The sequence below is a fragment of the Onychostruthus taczanowskii genome, unplaced genomic scaffold (genome assembly GCF_017590055.1).
Source record: "Onychostruthus taczanowskii isolate IOZ18803 unplaced genomic scaffold, ASM1759005v1 scaffold4, whole genome shotgun sequence".
NCBI lineage: Eukaryota > Metazoa > Chordata > Aves > Passeriformes > Passeridae > Onychostruthus > Onychostruthus taczanowskii.
In genome coordinates, this window is record NW_024501459.1 from 4,878,287 (window position 1) to 4,903,054 (window position 24,768).

The 24,768-nt window shown below is 39.5% G+C and overlaps 1 protein-coding gene across 6 annotated transcripts in view; it reads left to right on the plus strand.

Moving 5' to 3' along the window:
• The window catches only part of FAM110B (family with sequence similarity 110 member B), a 113,668-nt gene that overhangs the window by 83,816 nt on the left and 5,084 nt on the right, over nucleotides 1-24,768 (plus strand). For 5 of the 6 annotated variants that reach the window (XM_041413028.1, XM_041413027.1, XM_041413031.1 and 2 more), the window contains one exon: nucleotides 11,405-11,471. The exons of the other annotated variant lie outside the window; for it this stretch is intronic. The gene's annotated coding sequence lies outside the window, so the exon portion shown is untranslated. The remainder of the gene's footprint in view (nucleotides 1-11,404; nucleotides 11,472-24,768) is intronic. 6 annotated transcript variants of the gene reach the window in all.

The following is a 24,768-nucleotide window of genomic DNA, read 5'->3' on the forward strand; positions in this document are numbered from 1 at the left end:
CAGGATGATCCTACTCTAAGCTGCTTTCATCCAACAGGTGAGCTATCTTGGCCAGCTGAAAGGGATGGAAAGGGCCAGCACTTCTTTGGCTGCCCCCCCACCTATCGCTGCTCTGGTGCTTGGTCCCAGCAGTTTGCTGAAGGACAATTTGGGATAGGTGTAGTGTTTTGCAGTTAATACATTGTGGCTGCTATGGCATTCCCATAACTCACAAAGCAGTGATACAGAAGTGATGGAGTTTATATTGGTTGTGCATTTCTTTGGTGGAGGTATTGTGGGATGAAACCAATGTGACTGTGGTGACAAACAGGGCAGCTGTACAGGTACAAAGCTGTACTTTGCATCTGAGGTATAGGTTATAAGTGCAAATAAGTTGTGCATTATGAAATTAATAAACATTACATGTATATTACTAATCCTTAGCACCACCTCTTATTGTGTAAAAACAATAATAGTTTCCTTATCAACAGAGTTGTTAATAATGCTTGGATCCTGAAAGCAAAGATGCAGAAGTGGGAGCTGTATGCATTTATTCTTTCATAGGAATTATTTAAAGTAAAACTTTTCTACCCTCATAAGTACTCCTTTGCAGCAGGTTCCTGGTTTGCTGGTGTAATAGTCAGATTGGATAATGACAGCATAGACAATAAGATGAGAAAATGAACTGAAGAAGAGACTGTTGGCAGTGCAGAGACACTGGCTGGAAACCTCACCAGCCATAAACCACATTTGTAGTATCATGGCTTACATCCAGTGTGGACAGCACCTGCAGTGCAAAGCCACCTGGAGGCTCACTGGTGGTGAGCACAAAGTTTGCTCTCTGCATTAGATACTAGCAGATAAGATATCTTGAATCCAGGCTGTGGATTCACTCTGAACATCCTTAAGATGGGAATCCACTGAGTACTTGCTTTTTTAATGACTCCCAGCAGCAATTCCCGGGATCCATATGACAAAGTACCAGAGGGTTGGGCTTTGATTTCAGTAGCTTCATTATGGAGTTGTGCTTATCTCTTAAAATGGATCCTTTCAATATGTAGTTTGTGTTTGGTGGGGATAGTGAAGAAAAAGAGCTGATTTAAGGAAAATTGAATGGGGGAAGTGTCACATGTTTTGCAGTGTTGAGATTCCAGGCATCCTTGCTGTGAAAAATGAGAGTTTAATTACCCAGGTTTTGTGTGGGTTTGCTGAGTTGCTTTAGTTTGTTTGTCCTCTGTCAGTCTCTACTAATGCTATTATTTACTTTCACTAAACAGAAAAAATTAATTCAGTGATCTCTGTTGCTCAGTGTCTGCCGGGAATACTGGTACTGAGTTGTATCACTGCAAATATTGGTATGTTCTTGCTTGTACTGTTGGCAGAAACACTGGGGAGAGTCAAACAGCCTAACTCAATATTGCTTACATATCTTCTATTTTCTTTTGACAAAGTCATTGCATGGTTCTGCCTCAACGTGGTCTTCTGTGAGCTGCGAGGAGCAGATCACGTCATTGTTGAACTGGCTAGCTCAGTCCGTGTGATATGTGCCATAGAACTTCATGGAGTACTTCCGGCAGTTTCCCTGCCTAATACATGTTTTGGGGCATCAGAACATCTTTGATTAGACAGTTTCTAAATAGCAGCATTTGTTACACCTGTGACTTGATTTTTGTCCCAGTATATCATGTGTGTCCCTGTGTATCCCTGCATATCTGTATCACCAATACAGGGAATTTGGGGCATGTTTTCAGCATGGCAGCCAGGCTTGCACAAAATGGCACAGCCCATCAGCCCTCTGTTTAGCCTCTACTCACAGTTAAACACTGGCATTAGCAGCTTTTTATCCTTCTCACCCCCTTTCCTGAGATTCCTTAATGCTGTACACAAAGCAGTCCTGCACAGCACTGCCGTTAAGTCGCTGCCTTGCTGAATAAATTATAGGTGCCTGCTGCTAAAAAGGAAGAGATGATGCTTTTCTTTCTCTACATGGTTCTTGTTCTTTTCCTCGTGTTTTGTTGATTTTCTCAAGACATCCTGTTTTGTTTGCTGTTGGCAAGTAAATCACTGAGAGATGCAAAAAGCAAAAGAGCAGAGGAAATTCCCAGTGCATACTGAGAAGCAAATATTCCAGTCTTTCAAGCATGGATAAATGGAAAGAGGTGGATATAGATGGTGATGAATTTAAACATGTATTTATTTATTACTCTGTCTTCCATGTCTGGATCTCTGGCTGCTGAGGAGAGGGTGAGACAAAGAAACACTTGATTTTTGGCACCACTGAAATGAAATGGCAAGATGAGATCAGAGAATTGTATAAGTTGGATAGGACTTGCAGAGGTCACCTAGTCCATCCTGCTGACCAACCTGAATCCCGTCTGATCAGGTTGCTCAAGGCCATGCACAGGACACTTTTCAGTATCTCCAAGGATGAAAGTCAAGCAGACTCTCTGGACTTCTGTATCAGAAGAATTATTTTCTTTTTCACTTAAAAATAAAATAAATAAAATAAAGTAAATAGTTTTCTCCCCTGTATGAGGCTGTAATATCCCATGTTGCAGCACTGGTTGATGCTCCCCTTCCTCCCTGTGTACCTTTGAGGACAGTCTGTGTCCCCTCCCATCAGGCAGTAGCAGGTAGTGGGTAGGTCTCCCTGTAGCCCTCTCTTCTCATGAATGGGCAAACACAGTGCACTCACCCTCTCCTCTTATGCTCCAGCTCCTCAACTGGCTCTGGAATGGAGCCTGTGCTGCTCCTGACAGCATGTCTACAGGAAAAACTCTTTTCTGTGCTGCATCCCATGAGTACCCTGAGACTGGTTTCTCTTTTCACATCATCTGACCTTAATTTCTTTCCTTTTTCAACCTTTTTGCATGACATTTCCAAAACAGTAGCATTTTTGAGCACTAGCTTTCATTATAGTGTGGTATGATGTCACCAAACTCTATGTATGATAGTAGAAAAGAAAAATGCTACTGTTAAGTCTTAACTCAGCTGCTTTTATCTCTCATCATGTTCATTTTTACAACTATACCCATCCAGCAAGACTTGATCCTGACTTTTTTTCTTGAAGTGTTGATGATTCCTCTCCGTGTGTGGAGACATGAGGCTTGACTCCATTTCAGAAGGCTGATTTATTATGTTAGATATTATATTAAAATGCTACATTAAGATTATACTAAAAGAACAGAGAAATTAGAAAGCTCAACAAGAACAGAACAGAATAACAAAAATCCTGTGACTGCTTACAGCTTTGGCACAGGTGGCTGTGATTGGTCATCAATGGAAAACAATCCACATGGACCAATCACAGATGCACCTGTTGCATTCCACAGCAGCAGATAGTAATTGTTTACATTTCTTTCCTGAGGCTCTTCAGCTTCTCAGGAGAGGAAAAATCCCAGCAAAGGATTTTCCATAATATCATAGCTACATTGAAGAACTTAAAATGTGTTTTCCAGTGTGAAATTAAATATTCTGCAGTCAAATGCAAACATCCAACCTAAAAAGACAGATGCTACTCCAGGTCCAGTATCTATGTGTAAGTCATGTTATATTAGCAAATGAAGTGGAAAAACGGCTCTTAAATAGTTTCTTCTGCTGCTTCCCTATGTTTTTAGATTAGGTTGCCCCTGGTATTTCAAGAGTTTCTATCCAGGTATTGTATACTCTCACATCAAATCCAAATACAGTTTAGCAGGGCAAAGAACATTTGGAGACTGGCTCAGTGCCCAGAGCCTGCTTTTAACCTCTGCAAAAGCCCTTGTCTTTCTCAGCAGCACTGAGATATCCAACATTTCCTAGCTGCAGGAGAAAAAAGAAAATTTCAAGACAGAATTTCTGAGTCTTAGTGATTTGGGTGTAACAAATACTGGCCCAAAGAAGATCAGATTGTAAAGATCCTAAGAAGCAGGATCAGGTATGCTTAAACACCCGGGTTAATGAGCAGAGAGCTATGGCACTTGATGAATTCTCATGTAATTTTTAAAGATATCTACTATCTCCCAGCTGAAAATTCACACAGTTATTCTGTATATGTATTCTAAAAACATTATGACCATTAAATATTGTCTAATATGTGTATAAATTCTGCATGGCTAATTTAGACTTTGGACGATTAATTTCTTCTTACAAGTATATTTGAGAATTTCTCTAGAGTAATCCACCAACTCATCAAGCAACTATTGAGTATAAGTTAAAGCAAATAGTATGTCAAGAGACATACTATTGACATAGATTGACAACTTGATTTTACGTTGTTATTTCTCACTGACTGAAGAAATTGGATCTGTCTCTCCATCCCTAAAATAAAGTAATCCCAACGCAATATTGAAGCACTTGTGAAGAGCTGTTGCTCATAGCATGATGCTCCTCTTGGAACTTGAAATAATGTGCATCCCTTTACAAGGTGCATGAATAAAATATTAGACAGGTAGAGTTTGTGACCTAGTTAAAAGTTATGTGCATGATCTCTTCTCCTTGGTTGAACTTAGGAATCATCTGGAGTGGGGGATATCTTTACATACAACAAACCTTATCTGAGTTTTTGGTTTTGTTTCTTTTAGTGAAAGGGTCAGTTATGAATATGTGCTCTTTTGATTTGGGGCTGAGCTTAAAATAGCTAGACATCTGAAAACTTAATATGCACAGTGAAATTTAATTAGGCAACTGCATAAAATCAAAGGGATTCTTTTGTAGACAGGAAGCAAGAATCCCCTTTTGGTACTTTCAGCACATATGCAGCTAAGTCCTGTTTTCATCTCCTCTTCAGCAAGAGGTGTTAATAATAGATGTGTATGATCTGCTGCAAGGGGTGAAGAGCCAGGGATGTCAAGAGGAATGGATTATATTCCTTCCACTTGCATGGTGCCTTCTTCATGTAGCTAAAGAGCACAAAGTCTAGTATTTCAAAAGGCAGTCTTCATCTTTGTACATCTTTGTACATTCCAATTTGATTTGCTAAATTTGGTCTCCACAAACACCAAGCACCTATTTAATGGACACAGTTTGACTTTTGGATGCTAAGTACCTCTTGAAAGTATACACAGTATTTCTGAATTCAGGCTTATTTTAGCATTTCCATGAAAGATACAAGCCTAGCTTTTTCAGTACCTGAATCCATCTTTCTTTTTTTTGGTAAAAATTACAAAAAAAAAGTATATCTGTTTCTAAAAACCTTTTTATATCTATAATGTGGACTAACCATTGGGAAAGATAGTAAGCTTCAAATGTGCTCCAGTTACATCTCTCCAATTTAAGTTATTTATTTCAAAAATTGGTTTTCTTTTTTGTTAGATCAGGCAATACGGAATAAAATTATGTTTGTTAAAAAATCTGTTTAATGTTAACTCTCAGAATGAGATGCTACCTGCAATATTTGTGAATCATAGTTATGTGAGACTCATAAAAAAAAAAGCCAACAAAACACAGAATCACAGAATAAACTAGGTTGGAAAAGACTTTTGAGATCAACACAAAAAACCACCATGCAATGAAGAAATAGAAGATTCCATTAAGGGAAACACCAGGTACTTTTTCTGAGCAATATCACTGACACATCCAAATATGAATATTTCATATAAACCATCACACTTTTAAAATCATCTTTTGCTGGCAGTTACCAAAGCCAGCAAAATTTCCCAATGTTTCATTCAGTCAAAGGTCAGTAATGAAATGAAATTCACTCTCTTAAATGTTTCCATTTCTTTTTTGTCGCTGTGTCACTGCCTTGATTGTTTGAGGTTTGTTTTGTTTTGTTTTTCCCCTCTATTACTTTTTTTTTTTTCCCCAAAAAAGCAGTGAGATTAATATTTTTGCAAAGAAAGATATTTAGGAGATCTTTTAACATTTTTTTTTTTTTTACTCATGGGAAACATGTTGGAAGTAAGCTTTTCTGTGTCGTGCAACTTGTGGTTCTCACCTCCTGATGTATTTAATGCACAGTGTGCTCCTCAGCAGAGCATGGGCAGCAGCTTTGAGCTCCCTCTCCACTCATTTACAGCTTGGCCAGCTTGGGCACAGAGCATTCTTCTCTGTGTGTCTGCACATGTTGGTGTGTGGTGTCCTAATTAAGATTTGTTGTCATCCAGGTAGTTCAAATAAAGTTTCATGTGTGGTTTTCACTTTTCCTGTTGTGGTATTTCTATGATTTTAGTGTTCAAGGATGAGACTTCTCTGAAGTTGTATGAAGGCAAAAAGGAGAGCAGCTATAGAAAGTATATTTAGGTAATTTTTAAGCTTTTCATAAGATGCATTTAGTTGGCATGACATTGCCTATCTGAAAATTGTTGTATTATAATTTCATCCCATTTTTTTCATTTTCCATCAGCAAGGCAAAACAGTCTTTGCTTTTATTATTCTTCATTAAGATTCATATCTCTGAGATTAAACTGAGATAAGTTTTAGCAATTCTCAGGTTGTGGTTTTCTAAAGAGGAGCCAGGCTGAGGAATAAAACTCCCTGTTTTCCAGCAAGGAAAAATAGGAAAAATCAACTATACTCCCTGTGTGCTTACTACAGTGCCTGCATGCTTACCCCAGGCACGGGGCACACCATGCTTTTGAGTTAAGAGATGCTGAAGAAGATACATCCTTGACAATGCCTTTGAGAATTTGTTATGAGATGTGTCCCTCTGCTGATAATATCCAGGGACAGATGTCTCTTCCATTCTTCAGATGTATCTCAAATAAGAAATCCAGATGTTAGGCTAGCCTCTTTCTCTGTTTTAAAATCCTCACTGGGCTCTTGCTTACGCGGCAAACACTTTGGTCATTCCTTCCTTTGGGGTTTTTCAATTTTGAATATGCAATGCCAGTCACAGGGCTCTGAGTTTTGTTTTTCTCATATCACGGGTGCTTTTTATTGCAAGAATATTGAACTGGCAAGGGACCAGCTAAAGGGATCACTGGTGGAACAAGGTGGAGTTTTCTGTAGTTTTGTATGTTATGTTCATGTTTCAATGACTCTAAAGGTCTCAACCTCATTGTGAAGAGATTATTTAATGAGTCTTCTAAATGTGTTGTATTACTGGAGTGGCCTGGCACCACAAGTGACAGGAAAGTTTCTGTTCTGCCAGTACCCAGCCTGGGTGTGGCTGTCCCCAAGTCAGGCAGTCTGTCCTGAAAAGGAGGATCACTCCTGCCTGAACAATTTGCATATCCTTTTGCTTACCAAATGGTAAAAAAAATGTCAAAAAAATGGTAAAAATTATTAGAATTTATCTAGTTACAAACTTAACTTTAGATGCACAGATCTCCTCATATATTGGTTGTTAAAATTTTCCACTTGACTTTGATTTCAGCAGCAAAGAGATTTCCTGTTGAAATCAGGATAATGAGCCATTGCAGTATGCCAGCTGCCCAGCCATTGTGGACTGTTTTTCTAGGCATTCCAGGAGGATTTTTTTGGAAAGAAATTTGAATGAGTGTGGGATTTTATAGAGAAAAAAGCTACAGAAAAATATCAGTTCAGAGGTGAAAGTGGTAGCTCACACCCATATAATTAAATTAGTTAATATTTTTTTGCAGTCTGAGTCTAGCCCAGAATTTCTTATCTTGGTTTGAGTGCTCCCTGTCTAGGTGAGGCATTTTCTGCCCTTAGAGAGGAGATTAAATCTCAGCTGAAGCACAGAAGGGAAACCAGCTTTGTGTGTGCCACTCACTTTGTGTGTGATTTTTTTGTGATTTTGAGAAGTCTGATATTAACTGTCCTTATGTTGTTCTGGATCTCAGATGGTTTAGAGTATTTTTTGGTTTTTCTTTCTCTCTCTTTTCTGTCTCTTTTTTTTTTTTTTTTTTTCGTCCAAAAAGAACTGAAAAGATAAGGACAGTTGCTTTAAATATTCATGTTGAGGCCATTTACACCAGTCTAGTAGGAGCTGGTGACCAATCAGTTCTCTGCACATATCTCAGCTACTGTGTGTTTGGCACTACATCAGCATATCTATTATTGATTTTTAAGAGAAGTACTCTGGGGGCACCTAATGTTCCTAGGAGAAAGTATTGCAGAGATCAGTCTTTCCTGTTGGAGTGAACCAGGCTGGATGGGGCTTTGAGCCAACTTGGTCTAGTGGAAGGTGTCCCTGGCCATGGTGGGGATGATGGAACCAAATGAGCTTTAAGGTCCCTTCGAACCCAAACCCTTCTCTGATTCTATGATACAAATACATCATATTTAAAGGAAAAAAATACCTAAGAAAGATTTTCAGTGAGGAAGGAATGGAATGGTGACTGCACACCATGGCAGCTGTGCCCCACTGTGCCTGCCTGCAGGAAGCAGGTCTGTCCATCACCAGGAAGAAGCACTGAGCTCTCAATGGTAACAAACATTTTCAAACTCTACTGTGCATCCAGTGTAAAGCTATACAGCAACATACACTGCTGTATTTTCATCTGAGTCATACAACTGCAGGAGAAATGAAATCCTGGGCCTCTAGATCCAGGAAGAATGCAAGAAAGAATTAAAAAGCGCCTAAGAATCAACTATAGTAGCTGTCAGACATAAGTTGCCTTCTTGGAGGCCAAGCATTTGGTATTGGTTTATCATAAGGAGGTTGGTTCTTCCAATGCTGGGCTGGCCTGGTATTCTACTGCAAATTCCATGGAAGGAGTGGGACAAGTAGAGTCTGTTTATTTCTTGTCTATTTATAATCTTCTTTTCATATTTTCATGGAGAAAAACAAATGCATGTAACTTGTTGGTGGCCTTTCTGGGTTCTTCTGCATTAGAACTGGGCCATTCAGGGAGGTAGCTGGAGTAACCAAAATTTGGTGACAGGGGTCTGTCATGGTGCTTGCTAAACACCTAAGAATTGCACTTGCGTGAGTAATTGGAACTTGAAAAATATTCATGTGAGACTTCTTATGCTAAACAGTATATTCAATTGGAAAAGGAGGATCTGGTGGTTTTAGCTATCCTGATAAGTCCTTGCTCATAAATTCTACTGAAATTTGTGCTGTATTCTTCATTTTCTCTACTTTTTCTTGCAGTTACATGTTAATGATTAAAAATACTCACTATGGTGTATGTGGCCCTTCTCAGCTGTGTTAAGGGTGCTGTGTTGATGAAGAGATTTGTCTGAAATGTGTTGCTGAAGGACACTGTTTTGAACTGATAAAGTGCTACTGGACATCTATTACTAGAGCAGTTCCTCTGCTCAAACAGGGCAATTAGTACATAGTTCTGCCTTGGGCTGTTCATCCTGCACCTACCACTGCTGCCTGTCTGAGGATCTGCTATTCTGCTGGCAGAGACATGAGTCCAAACAGAGGGTTGTCCACACTGCTGCTTCACAGTTCCATGCATGAGAATATTGTGTGTTACGTTGAAGAACTTACACAGTCTGTAACTTAGTTCAGAACTTGGTCTGTCTCCACATTACTCTATAAGCTTTAGCCATTGGCAGTTTTGTCAGTGCACACTGCTGTTGCAGATGCTAAATAGCATTGTTGGGGTTTTATTCCGTGGCATGAATGATGAAACCAATCATGTGCTAAAAGCTCCACAGAACATTTATCTGTTTGAGTTTTGTATGTATATCTTCAGTCATTTCTGTCCTGAGTCCAGAGCCAAGCTCAGTGAAGCCCGTGTGTTTTGTGCTTTCCTGGTGGTTTCACAATTTAATGGAGACCCTCTTGGGAAATCCTTGATACCTGGGGCACTATGTTTATGTGGCACCCACCTGAGGATTCTAGCAACTCGCTGTACTGTAATTACTCCAGTATTAATAGTTCCACTTTTTATTACTGTGACCTCTTTATAAACACTCAGAAGATAAAATAGGCTATACATTCTTAACACAGTGTACATTGGTGTTCACTAAACTACATATTTCACTATATAGTTCACACAGACATTCATATCATAAATGGGTCTGTTTGAATTACTACTATTGGAATAAGCCACACGTATGTTATTCATTATGTCTATATACTTGCATCATTTAGAAAGTAAAAGTGTATTCTTGTTGGTACGGGAGGATAAGAACTCCTTTGTGCATGCACTTATGTGGTAACTGTGTTCTGGAGCTCTCTTAAAAGCCATTATGATAATGGCTTTTCCTCAGCTTGGCATTTCTCCACTTCTGCTGGATGTCACCAGCCTCACAGCAGAGAGGAAAGCTGCTCCCCCCTTCCTACATCACTGCCTTTTGTCCACATAAAAAGATGTGTAGAAAGCTGCATCCAAAAGCAGTGGTGTTTTCCTCCCTAAAAAAATACACTTGACTTATTTTTCCCTTACCTATTGCATACACAAATGCTTAATTACAGGAAAATTTTATCAAAGTTTTAAAATTATGTGCTTTTCTGTCAGCCAATTTATTGTGAAGATACTTGCAATCATTTTTAGCAGGTGACACAAAATACAAAGGTTTGGAATTTTTTTTCTGTGTGGACTTTAGTAACTGATTTAAATCTCCAAAACATAGGTAATAATTTTGTAGAGAAAAAGGAGAAGGTGTTGCATATGAAATGAAAGATGTATTGATTGACTAGACAGGAGTAGTGTTTTCTAAATACAATACTGCCATGGTTTTAAAAAGCATTGTCTAAAATAAATGTTTTAGAAAAGGGAAAGAGACTGAAAAAAACCCCAAAATTTTTACATGTAGACATATAAAAATTAGAGTGGATTTTTTGTTGTTAGCTTGGGCCATATCCTGTTATCCCTCCCAGCCAGGGAGGTGTGGAAGGTTTTTGAGCACACAAATATTTTGCTCTTTGACCTTGACTTTGAGTATGGGAAAACAGATCATCACTGCAGATTCCATATTTTCATGTCAAAATGAACCAGCAGCTGCCCTGAAATAACACTAACATTTACATATTGATATTTTTCCCTCAGTTACTTGTAAAGTAGCTGACATTGATTCCATGCCCTACTAAATTTTTATCATGGAAACAGAGTTGTGGTTTCTTCTTTGCAGTATTTTCTCTCTTCTTTATTTGGAAATAGCCAAAAACACAACAAAAGGGATTGTTTTGCTATAACAAGAACTTAAAAGGCACAAAATTTTTTTTTTGGTCCTTCATCAGTGAATTAAAAATTGCATTTTGACCCTGTTTACATTTATTCATTGATCCCCAGCACAGATGCATTTCATCTCATACATCAGATACTGCGTCGTGCGCAAGCTTGTGTTCTAAGGCTTTCCTAATGACCTTTTAATTAGTTGTTGTTATTACACAGCTCACAGGCTTCAGCCATGTTGATGTCATCATTTATCTCACCTTTCATGTGAAATAGTCCCAATTGCTGCTGTGGCTGTCTTGCACTTTTTCTAATCCCTTCTCCTGGCATGGACTGGCCTTGGTGTCCTGTTTCCATGACCTTCAACACTGACATATAACACTGCTTTGTTGTGTTTTGGGGTTTTTAATGCCTTTTTCATATATTCTTGTTTTGTCTTTTTTTTTTTTTTTTTTTCCCAGAATCCTCTGGAGCATTACATTCCCCTGTTTGGAGTGCAGACAGGAGTTTGGCATTCTGCTTTTACAGGTACCTTTTTGAATTAAAATGCACTTTTTTTTTCCCGGGGGTTGATAAAAGCAGAGAAATTCCAGAATGATTTTACTATGTCCTCCTCTGCTGTCTTGGGAGGTATGTTGTGATAATGAGTTTCTCTTCCTCCACCTTTACTAGTCCATTGGGTTGGCAGATTCATTAGTTGCAAGTATATAGCTGAATGCCATTTCAGAAAGATTGAGGCTTTCTCTTCTCTTGCTTTCCTCAGTCACGCAGTCATGTATGTGCTGCAGAATCCTTTTTGGAAGTACTCCAGTAGTTCCAGGCTTTTTCTCACCCTTTATTCCCAACCTGTACTTTGGTTACAGTCACTCCATTCAGTAAATTTGTTTTAGCTTTTACAATGGAAACCTCCAGTGCAAGTGACCACTTCTTGACTTAGTCCTCCAGAGCTTTCTATTTATTTCTGTTACTTACCTGACTCCTTTTTGGAAGTATTCCAGTAGTTCCAGGCTTTTTACCATCCTTTATTCCCAGCATGTACTTTGGTTTTTCCATTCAGTAGATTGTGTTAGCTTTTTGTAACAGAGACCTTCAGTGCAAACAAGCACTGGTATCCTCAGCACTTCAGAGCTTTCTCTTACTTATTTGGTTATTACTAGTGCTTTCCAAATACTGAGTCACACAGAATCAGAGAATGGGTGAGGTTGGAAGGGACCACAGTGGGTCATCTGATCCAACCTCCCTGCTTAAGCAGCATCATCCTAAAGTACAGAATTTTGTCCAGACAGTTCTTGAATATCTCCAGTGAGGGAGACTCTACATCCATTCTGGCAATCTGTTCCAGTGCTCGGTAAAGAAGTTCTGCTGGTATTCTTCCTCATATTCAGGTAGAACTTGCTGTGGATCAGATTCTGCCTGTTGCCTCTTGTTCAGTTGCTTTGCACCTCTGAGAAGAGCCTGCATCCATCCTCTTGGCACAGAAGATTCTTCTCTGCCCATCTCTCCAGACTGTCGAGGTCCCTCTGGAGGCCCACACAGCCCTCTGCGGGATCGACCACTGCTCCCAGCTTGGTGTCATCAGTGAACTTGCTGAGGAGGCATCTGCCCTTTCATCCAAAAACCACTGATGAACAAGTTAAGCAGTACTGGGCCCAGTATAGAACTCTGGGGGACACCACTGGAGACAGGCCTCTGACTAAACCCTGTGCCACTGATTATGACCTTGGGATCTGCTGTTTAACCTCTTCTCAATCCACCTCACTGTCCAGGCATCCAGCCCACATTTCCTGAGTTTGCCTATGAGGATTTTGTGAGAGTCAGGGTTAAAAGCCATACAGAATACTGTAGTCAAGGTAGCCAGTATCCACTGCTTTCCCTCCATGCATCCCAGTAGTTGTTTCATCACAGGAGGCAATCAAGTTGGTCAAGCATGATTTGCTTTTAGTGAGGTATTGAACTGATACTAGTGAGGTAATAAACTGGTACTCCTGAGCACCTTATTGTCATCCATGTGGATAGAGATGGCCTCCAGAATGAGCCACTCCATCACCTTTCCAGGGAGGAAGGTGAGGCTGGCTGGCTGGCAGTTCCCTGTATCCCCTTTCCTGCCCATTTTGAAAGCTGGAGTGCTTTCTTCCAGTCCTCAGGCACAAGTCCATCCACAACACTCTGAGCTTGATCTCAAGGTCTGAGCAGAAGATGAGCATTAAAGCTTAATATCTTTATTTTTGTCACTAAAGCTCCAAAACAAAAGGTGTCAGGAATAATGGAAAGAGTAGCTTCATCCTTGGTGAGTACTAGTAAACCAGCTGAAACCCATGAGGACAGGAGGGGACAGGAGCTGAAGATGTGGCACTTTGTAACAGCGGTTGTAAAATTTTTGAAAGATTAATAAGGTACTTCTGGTATTTCATTGTAGCAAAGAAAAAAGTCAGTAATCAATGTCTGATGTGTCATGTGTCAAATTAGCAACACACTTCACTAATACTTAGTTTTAATTCTGCTCAGTAAAAGGCATTTCATGTTCATCTGTTTCCAATCAGCATATTTGGCTCCAGAACATAAATTTGCATTGTGTGGGATCTTAAATTAACAATTATCACTGCTGTTTTATTTCAAGACAAAATGTTAAGTCTGAGAGTACACATGGCTAATTTAAGGGTAAAAATCTGTTCCCAGAATGTGAAAATCATCTCAGAAGCCATTTCTATCAGCTGAGGAATTGGGAACTTGAAATTCCAGATACGTTTCAGACATAGTATGATATTAAGGCAGCAAAACCATTTTAGCTGTGCCATGGACTGACACCAGGAACATTCTGTGTTAATTTTTGTGATCACAAGTTAACCTACACTAATTTTACAGTCACATTTCATATTTTTACCTCCCTCATGTCATGCTGCATGGGATTTATTTCTGCCATCTTAGAAATGGGATTCAATGTTTTGTGTTCATACAGATGCCCCAGTAGGTCTGTAGTTTTGCTGGAAATATATTGCTCATTTTGTCAACAGCAAAAATTGGATTTGTGATTTATGATGAAAGCAGCATTCGATCCTGGCTGGGGTGACACAGCCAGCCTTCCCTTCACATTAACTTTCAAAGACTGCCTTGAAACCAGTCCAGATCAGTGATGAGCTGGAACTGGGACTGAGGAACATCTTCAGTGGAGGGACTCAGTTCCCCAGCAGTGGTGGGGATGGTGTGGTGGCAGAGCAGCTGGGCAGGAGAGGTTACCTTTATGAAGCAGGCATGAGCAGATGAAAAAAGAGACACCATGTGTCCTCATTTGAGGTTTGGCACCTTGGTTTCCATGTCCCATTATTTGTCTGCTTTAGGCATCTTAACTCTGCCATGCAGGGTTAAGTAGTTTCAGTCAACTACTTAAAAACTTCACTGATACTCATCTCTTAATGAAGGTAAAGCAGTAGTTACAAGATTGACATACCTATATCCAAATTCTGGGTTTGGGATAAATTTCTACTGTTACTTTGGGCAGCCAATATCAATCCTGTATTTAACTTCCAGTTTGAAGATTTACTCTTGTTTACAGAAAAGGGGAGATCTGTTAGTGTGGCTGTGTATCACATATCTTAGAGGAGAATGGATATGTAGCAATCTTGGGGTAGTCTGATACTCTCAGGGAGGGCAGGAATGGGGGAGTAGTTTAAGCAGACTTTCTAAGCAATGGTCTATGCACCTGTGAGGACAGGGTGGAGAGCATCCCTAGTTCAGAACTCCCCAGGGACAAGCCTGTTGTGTATCTGGTCATGCAATCAGCATGTGAATGGGGTCTGAAGCATTGTCAAAAAGAAGAACTGGATTTACTGAGGAGTCTGCAGCAAACCTCAGCACTCATTCAATTGACTGGTCAGTATTTCTGGTTGCTGGATTTACTCCACTATGCATTTTCATCCTGAAAGTGCGTGGTGCTCTGAGCCTGGTATCCCTCTGTGATATGCTCCTGCCAACCACCCCGTGCCAGCTCCTTTGCCCCAGCATTCTACGCTCAGCAGACAGTGTGCCCCAGGCACAGAGGCTGCAGGAGAGAGAAGATGTATGTCTCTCCTGCAAACCAAAAATGGTCTGGGTTAGCAGGAGCTTTGCTTCAGGAGGAGCTTCACTGGGAGCTTCACCTTTCTCCACAATGCCCTTATGCCAGCTCAGTTCCTTCTGCAGGATGTAGGGGCTGCGAGAGAGGAGATGAGGAAGAGAACTTGAGCTGTCTCTTCATTTTGCCTATAATCCTTCTCTGTCCTTGCAATCTACTCCTTCCCAACTCATTCTTCGTGCCTCCTTCTCTATTCCCAACACCTTCTCCTCTCTTTGCCTGGTTAATAGCATTTCTCTTCTACCTCTCTGTGTCTTAACATTTCTCACTTTTCTTTTGTCTGTCCCCACACTCTCAATTCCAGGTTGTGGGTTTCTTTGTTTTGTTTGTTTTCTTGGAGTCCCTACACTGCCTTCCTCTCTCCATTTAATTAAATGCAATGGTCATGACTCAATAGAGCTTTTGTTTTCTTTAAGATAGTGAGGATTTTATGGTTTCTTAAAATCAGAGGTCAGGAAGAATTTCCAGCATCATCATCATAACTTCACCTAAACCCTCAGATAGGCAAAAACCATTCAAAAGAATCTGGACAGTCTGATTTCTAAAATGAGGCTTTTCAAGAATATTGTTTTAGCGAAGGGTCATTAAATTAAACAGTAATACAAAGCCCCACTTGGAGTGTCAAATTTGCATATTAAACAAAAGTTTGGATGCTTGTTGACAAGTAGCTAGCTGGATGTTCATCTCCAGTTAAATAGGTTGTAAACAGTTTGTGAAGATCTGTGCTGTGCTTATACAGCAACCGAGAAGGAAATATACTCAGTGTATTCCAACAGCAAACATCCAACAGCTGCAGCCAATGCTGGTATAGTCTGAGGGGTTACACACACAAGTGTGTGACCATGCACAAGTGTAGCACTTGTGTTCAGTTATACAGCTGTAATCATTAATTGCAACATCATCATAACAATAAAGACTTAAATTGCATTGTGTTCCAGTGCCAAAACTGATATGTTTAGCCATCTGCTTGAAGAACTCTGTAATATACAGATACATCTTCAAGACATAATGTTATGCACGCCTTCAGTTTGCTTTCTTGACTTCTAACAGCATGTACCTTTAGACATGAAGTTGGAGAAAAGGGGAATGAATTGTGCTGTGGTATGGGAAAATGTTCTCTTATCTAGAGAAAAACATAATTTTACCGCTCAAAAATGAAAGAAATTATTCATGGAGTTGCTCTGAAGGTTGCAGTGCCCTTGAACACTGCTGTAAGTCATGTATGGTGTGTTTTAGCTGGTTGGGTTTTTTTTACAAATGTAATTTTAAAAAGACTCAATTTGTTTTTACATAGTCAAAACTTTTATAGTGTGTTTATTTAAGAAAAAAAAACCGCAGTATTTCATGTGTGTAGAGTTGCTGTGGTGAACTTGTTGAAATGGTTAACTCAGGGCAATTCATTTGTAGACATTATTTTTAAATAGCCATGCTGACCTTGCTGCAGTAATGTCTCATGTTACAGAAAAGGCTGTTTAATGCAAAGAGTTTTGACAAACAAGACCCCACAGCTAATCAGAAGAGCAGCTCAAAGTCCGCAGTTGTCAGAATTAGGCCGCTCTATTGTATCCCCCTGGCTGAACATTATCATTTTTCTAATGGTACTGGTGTTAGCATGCTCATTTTTAATTTTGCTTACTGTATTACCTCTGAAAGGTGGCCTTGTAAGTTTTTTATATCAGTAACAGATGTTAATTAGCTTTATTTCTAAAGACTAAATGCTTGAGTTCATGTATAGAATTTATTAAAAAGAATTTTCCATGTAACAACCTGTTAAAGTAAGAAAATATTTAAATATAAATAATTAGGTGGCTTTCTGGGTTCTTGCTTTTAAAATCTTGACAAGTATTATAAGAAGTATTCTGTATGCTTAGGCACTGTTTCTTTCAAATATATTTTCACAACATGTAAGGAACTTCAGGAAGGTGTTATTAAGCTTTGTTTTGAAACTTTGAAAGTAGGCATTTTCAAAATATTCTTTTATTATGTACATCTCTAAAGGAAAGGAAATTTTAAGTATGGTGTCTTTTTCCATTTATAATAGCTCTTTATGGTTTCTATTTTTTTCACTGCATAAATTGTTGGAATTGTTTTTCTTTTCTGGGCTGTATTTGTTTACTTTGGGTTTTCATGTATTTGAACATTTCTGGAGTTTTGCAGGATGAGTAACTGCAAGGGAGTGTCTAACTGAAGCTGTTTTCATTGTGGGTTTATGGTTATTTCTCACATAAAATCTGTTCATACCTATGATACTATGTTCCTTTAATGTATTTCTCATTGTAAACAGTTTTAGAGAACTGTCATCAATAACTAAGAGTCTAAACATGGCAACTTGATATTTCAGGGCCTCAGGCCTTTTATGACAGTCGGGTAGATTTTTGCTGTTCCCACATGAACACGCTGGCAGCAGTGTTTATGTACATAAAATCAGAGATTGCTGAACTCTTTTGAGAAATGAGAGATTGGATCAAATCCCCAGTCCCCAAACTGGGGCAAGTTTCTGACCTCCTGAGGAAGAACCGAGTTGATCTTCCTATTTCAGCTGAAATGTCCTACTTGCTAGAAATTATTTAATTGCACTGGAGCAGGGTTAGTAACCCAATTTCATTGTCAAGTACCATATGTGGTCTTTTTTTGCTCTTTTCTTTGTTTAAAGAAAACTTGTAAGTACTTTTTTTTTTTTGTTTGTTTTAAAGTGGAAGCCTTTGAAAGAAAGTGCTGGAAAAGGATGTATCTCTACATACTGAATCACAAAATTGTTAGGGTTGGAAGGCACCTGGAGATCACCTCATCCAACCCACCTGCTAAGGCAGGGTCACCTGGAGCAGGTGACACAGGAAGGTATCCAGGTGGCTTTTGAATACCTCCAGAGAGGGAGACTCCACAACTTCCCTGGGCAGCCTGTTCCAGTGCTCTGCCACCCTCAGTGTAAGGAAGTTCTTCCTCTGTTTTTGTTTATGGCCATTACTTCTTATCCTGTCACTGGCACCACTGGTAAGAGTCTGGCACCCTTGACAGCCACATTTGAGACATTTGTATAATACAAGGTGTAGCCTGGTACTTTGAGTATCTGCCCTGGTAGGCTGCTTCCAGTCTGGACTCCAGATCTAGTGGAGGAAGTGTTTTCTTTGTCATCCTCCTCAGCTCTTGACTGTGTTTTGAGGTCTGGCAGGTACCTGCTGGATGAGACAGTGTGGATGACTAAGGAGAGGAGATCCCTGGTTTTTCTGGAGTTTGGGAATTATCATTAGGTTTAGTTGCTTGCATGTTTTTTAGTAGAAATAAGAACTTCACTTATGCTAGGTGGCATGGGTGCTCAGGGCACGTCCATGGGGCCTCTTTCCCTGAACATGCCTTCTATCCTACATGCTCATGATCATTCCAGATTTTTCACAGCTCCTTTCCATAGAGGTGAAGTAGGAGAGATGGGCAGCCGTAGAAGTCATATGGGAGATGGGGAAAGTGTCCAGGTTTTGAGTTGGTTTGATATTCAGGACGTAGCTGAGGCTTTGTAGGCAGGCAGAAGAGCTCAGAAGTGATTCTCGATGTATTAGTTGAGGGAGAAAAGTACTGGCAGAGGAACACATGCTTTGTGGTGAGATCCAAGCTTAAATATCAGCTACCCAAGATTTTATGAGTACTGCCGTCACTTAAATGGTGAATAGACTGTTTTCCCACAGAATATACCATTTTAGGTGTGTGTGTTTCAGTGCTCAGCCTGATGTTGTTGTGCAGCAGTAGCTATGAAGGAGATGAACCTACAGAAGTCTACTGGTCATGGGTCCTTAAGTCTTGACTACAAGGCTGTGTTGGTAGGCACACTGCACATTTAATATAAACATAGATTTTGAAAATCTATGCTTGCACTTTACCCACTTAAATCTGGCTTGATTTGTTGGTATTTCCAAGATAAAAGTTCTTCTAAGCCAAAGTGGTTTATGTTTTAGGGCTTGCTCCATAGGCCAACTCTAATCCCATAGCTGCACTGCTATGCCGCAGTAGAGTGCTTTAACATTCATACAAGTTTTCAAACGTTTAAAGGATTTAGGACTATGTTTAATTTATCCCAGTGTGACAAATTGCTCAGAACTGGCATTTTGAAAATACTGCTATCAAGATGTATGTTCTGTAGGTGAGTTAATAACTATAATTTTTTTGGTGAGGGATGCTGCATAAGTTACTGAGCAGTTTCCCAGCTGCCTGATTACTGATGAGACTTGTGCTTTTATTGTTCTATTGTTGAGGCCCACACTTGGCAGTGTTATTGGGGGGACCACATAGGTGATGGAGCCTGAGAATCCTGCTAGTGAGGTGATGTGTCTGTGGTAATACTAGAAGGAGGGTGTTTTGCAGATGTATCTCCACATTTTTGCAGATAGATTTTGATTTCCTTCTTTGCAAGCGCATATGATTTCTACAGAGCTTATTGCCATAAAGATTTTGGTGGCTTAATATATGTCTCACTCTGAAAGTGGGCTTGTTAAGAATTGTCATGGACTTGAGATGGGAACTAAAATGAAAAGCTTTCCATTTAAAACATTTTGCTGAGCTTCATAATTGAAATTACTTTGTTGTTCTGCCTCCCTCTGTTTTTCCCCTCTTTGCAGCAGTGAACCCCCAATTAACTTTTTTTTTCCCCCCACACACTGGAAGCACTACCACCAGGAAAAAAAAAGTGAAAAAGGTGGTTTATCAGGATGCCAAATCTAAACGTGGCTGTGAAAGACATCTACCAGGAACAAGAAGATGAGATGCTACCTTTTTCTATCAGTAGAAAAAAGGAAAAGTGTAGTGCAGATAGCACTGCTCCTTCCATCAGAGCAGAGAAGTTACTGCATCTTGCAGAAGCAGGAGAGAAGTAAAAGCTCCCTTTTTCCAGAGAAGAGGGACCAAGCAGGTGGGACTTGGTACAGCAGGGACCTATATCAGGGTTTGATGGACCTCTGAAATGTAACTGAACACCACAGCAAGTATCCTGTATTGAAGAAGGGGACTGTGTTGATCTCTAAAAGTGCATAAAAGATCCTAGGAAAACTGTGTAGGCTCAGAAGACCACAGGATAAACTAGGAAATGTGGCCTTGTTGTAAGGAGGAGGCTGTAAATTTAAAACATGATGGTTATGGATAAATGTAGAATTAAAAGTATAAAAGCAGTATAGATTTGAAACCATTGACACTGGCTGATGAACAAGCACTAAGAGTGTTTTCTAAAACTTTTTGAATTGTTTAGAGTATCATTCTCATAAAATGCACACTGAAATAGAAATATTCACATTAGGCTATAAATCCAGTAAAACATTGTATTCCTTATAATTTTTTATATCCTTCTCTGTTTTTTTTTTTTTTTTTTTTTTTTTTTTAAGTGAGCGACTGAAATTATTGCAAAGAACACAATGCTGTCTAAACAACATAGAGGTCCAAAGAAAACAAAACTGATTTACAAGCACAGCTTTTACAAACACAGCCTGTAGTATTGCTCCAAATAATAAGACATTTTATTTTGGTTTGTACTGTCTCATTGGAAGAAAGGGGAAATTCATTTCTGGGCTTTCTTCTGCATCTATGCAGCCTGTTGAAAGAAATCAGAGTTTTCGTCATTGTGAGGTGTCTATAGGGCAGTATTTAACTGAAATTTAACCCAGTATTTAACCCAGAAGCATCAGAGAGTGGATTACTGCTACTGGGTAGGAGATGTAACGGTGATGGATTTCAGAACTAAAAAGAAGGAGAATACTTTCTAAAGTTGTTTTTTTTTTTTTTTTTTTTCAAAGAGGCATCTCTATCCAGCTGCCAGTGAGATCTAGGCATACATTACAGGGTTAGTATGTAAGTACAGCTGCTAGGTTGCTTTCCAGATGTTTATACCTCCACGAATTTCCCAGCAGCTATTTCAGCTTAACAGTGTTAGCATTTCTGGTTATGGCAACATCCTGCTTTAAGCCTCACCATTTTCACTGCACATGGAAAAAGAAAGAATGCTCAGTGGTGACACTGTTGTATTTATGGAGAGTTTTGTCTTAAAAGCCTTTGATGTAAGGCAAAGCAGAATTAGCATAAATATATCAGCCTATATTATGCTCAGCTATGCAAGCTATTGCAAACAGTGCTACTTGTAGTTTGAGTTTTTTTGGTTGGAAGTAACACATCAGCAGTGAAAAGTGACTGCCTTTGCCAAAGTTGCTACCTTCCCACTTGGTGGAAATTTCTCTTGCCTACATAATTCTGCCACTCTTAGTTTCAGGTCACTGTAGTTCACATTATTCATGACCTTTTGAAGGTTTAAATGTATACTTGAACAGATGCATATTGCTCTTAATGTTCACTGTACCACGTTTTAGGGAAGAACAGAGTAGAAAATAGGCATTTTCATTAGTATTTTGAGTCATGGTAGATCTGAAAGACTATTTCATCTCCTCATGCTTTATCTTGACAGTTAATATTATATGAGACCAAGACTACACAGCATGCACATCTTTATCTAAAATTGGTTTAAAAAATGAAATACTGGTGCCATTGTGGATATGGATGACCTTTTTATCAATTTCAGCCAAGTTTACTTAGGCTTTGCCTGTTTTTTTAAACTTAGTAACATATATATGTGAGGTTTACAATGGCAATTATCCACAGAATAACTTGTATCAGTTTTAGGCATACATATTAGTGTAACTTAGCACACAGACCTGTAGCAGGTCATTCTCAGTGAAGCTGTCATTTATAGGCTTTGCAGTGACTGTTAAATAAACAGTATCTTCATAATGGGGTCTGCAGCTCAGAAGTGCACCCAGGTGTTAGAGGAACCTGACATTTTTCCTGGACATTTTCTGTGTTCTGTGTTCCTGCATAGGTTTTGTTTTGTGATCTCTTTGAGTGAGTCATGTTGCAGCCACTTCTTGATTACTTATACTGGAATTTATGTCATGTGTATGGTTCATCTTGAGCTAGTGGCAGTTATATTTTATCACCTGGAAAATAAAATTGACACGGGCCTTTAAATATCAAGGAAGGCAGAGTAAAGGCTGTCAGCCTTCATTATATTTATCCACTGTACATCATCCTCCCTTCTGTGCAATCCCTTCATCTGCTGTCCCAGAGGGATGAATTAGGAGAATGAGCTTCATTGTAACTTTGTCAGGTGAAGCAATGTCCTCACCAAAGTCAAGGGCAGAAATTTCACTCACTTCATTTGGACCACATTTTCACATGGCTTTTTTGCTGCTTTTTCTGTAACTTGAACACTGCTAAAATATGTCATGCCTTTCTGTGGATACTTTTAGACAAAGACTGGGTGAAACGTGGCCAAATGCGTAGGAGCTACAGGACACCACAGAACCGAGGAGGGAAGTGTGTCATTTGCTGTCAGTTAGCACCATTCAGTCTGTGTTTAGAATGCAGTTTTAGGTATGAGAGGAAAAAAATAAGCTCTATTATTATACAATACTACTGTATTCATAATAGTGCTAGAAATAAATACTTGCCACAATGGGGTCTGTTCATAAATTTCTCATACATTTCAAGAAACTGCATATTTAGGATATGTGAACCTGGGATTTCAAAGTTTCTGCATAGTTTATCTCTTCCTACTGCTTTGGTTTTAAAGTAAGGAAAGAATATTTTGTAGGAGATTTATTTGTAGTTAATGTTAGTCATGTAGCTATTGCTGCTCTAGGCTATGTTGTGTTCCCCTAAATCATGCAGATAGTGCATTGGTTATTTAAATATGAATATCTGACAAACATATTATGGACTCAAGAGTGATTAAACTATGATGCCTAGAATGAATTAAGTGCTTTGAATCTCTGCCTCTGCCACAAAGGAATCCTGGATTGAAGTGTCTGGCTGAAAATGCAGCTTTAAAAACCCAAAACTTTGTGCATTTTGCATTCTATTCAGCAGGTATGCAATAGTTGAGGGATAGTAGAGGAGCTCAGTAAGACCTTTCAGAAAAGTTTTATTAATGTATAAATAATATTAAATAGAACTATGTTTGAATGCATGCATAAGGTTTTTGTCTTTGTTTTTCTTGAAATAATTTTTGAAGTCTAGTAGTTTTGTAAGGAAGGGCAGTAATGGCAATCCAGAGTAAATCCTGAAAAACACAGTTCAGTCCATAGAAGGATTACACCTATAGAGCAGACCTCTGGATGTAAATGGAGAGAGAGGAACATTTCTTGGATTCCTTGGTATATTCCACACATTTTCTGGGAGTGGGTGAAGAAAACCTATTGGCTTTTGAGTTTCTGCAGGGTGTTACTGGTACCAGAAATGTACCCAACAAGGAATTCAGATACCTAAGCCATGAGTTTCTTTGGAGTTTAAGCCAGAAAAAAGCTATTTCTATGCCCTGGTTGCCGCAATGATGATTTTCACAACTGGAATCTAAGTCTTCCTGAGACTGCACTGTACTGCTGCTCTCAGCCTGTATCATTAACAATAAAATTAATAAGTAGCAAGGTTCTGTAGTGTCACTGTGGTGCTTCAGGCACCCATGGACAGAAGAGAGGCTGGTAGGAATTGAACTCATTTTCCCAGTTAGCAGTAGGATCAGGCTGCAGCCATCATCAGCACAGGCAGAAGTTTCATTAGATTTTACATTCATCCACCTTTCTTTCATCACACTTTCTTTTTTAACTGTATCTGGCTAAATCTGTAATTTTTATCTCTCTGAGATGAGAATACTGAATAAGCTTTCTGGTGATACTCAAATGCTGCGCTTCAGTGAAATGGAGCAATTTAAACAATACAAAAAAGTTGGTCCCTTTTCATAGTTATATGTTCCTTAATAGCAGTAGCCCCACAAAGCCTCCATGGCTGGCCACGTAAGCACTTGGCTGTTACCCCCCAGGCTCCCTGTGCTGGCTCAGGTGTATGTTTCTGTCCTGGCTCCTCAGCAGGTCCTTGCTTTTGTTTCTAGAAATGCCTGAAGCAAGTTGCCAGTTGTAGCATATTCCCATTGACTCCAGGGCACTTGGCTCCATACGTGCTTGCAAATAAGCACACTTGTTCTCTCAGATAAACACACATGCATGGTGGGATTTATTTTTCTTCTTTGTTTTTCCTTTTAAGTGTGGTGTTGAAGCTAATGTGGATGCTCAGCCTACTGGGCAATTCTTGCTGACGTTGATGAAGGTTTTCCAAAGTGAGGAAGTTGTTAAATTCTGGGAAAAGACTTCCAACAGCAGCCTCGAGCTGGAGGCCTCAGTTCCCCAAGCTCTGATCTGTAGCAGTGTGCAGAGTCACTCACCAGGAGGAGAATGAAATTGGCAGCTGTCCTCAGGGGCAGGACCATGGTCACCTTTAATGACAGTGGTCAAGCAGGAGAGTTGTCTTGCTAACTCAAGTAGTATTAACTCAGTTGGTGACAGTGTTAAATACAAAGAGCTCAGTTGTTTGTGGGGTTTTCTTCCTCTTGACAAACCCCCTGCTCTCACACAGATTTTATTTCTGCACACAAGTATTAAATATGTGCATCAACGGGGTATTTATTCGGGCACTTAGCCATCCAGCTCTGAGCTGGCAATGTGGAAAGCTTTGCTTTGTGTGTACGGAAGAGAAACGTGTGTGCAGATGCAAGTTGGAATTGCCTTCTGTGCATTTAGAAGTTTCATACTTAATTTCCAAACAGTACCAATAAATATGTTGATTCAAATGAGGAAAGCTTTTTCTCTTTCAGGGAGACTTAGTTTAAATTCAGGAAGTCAAACTGCTGAGGAGTTAACACTA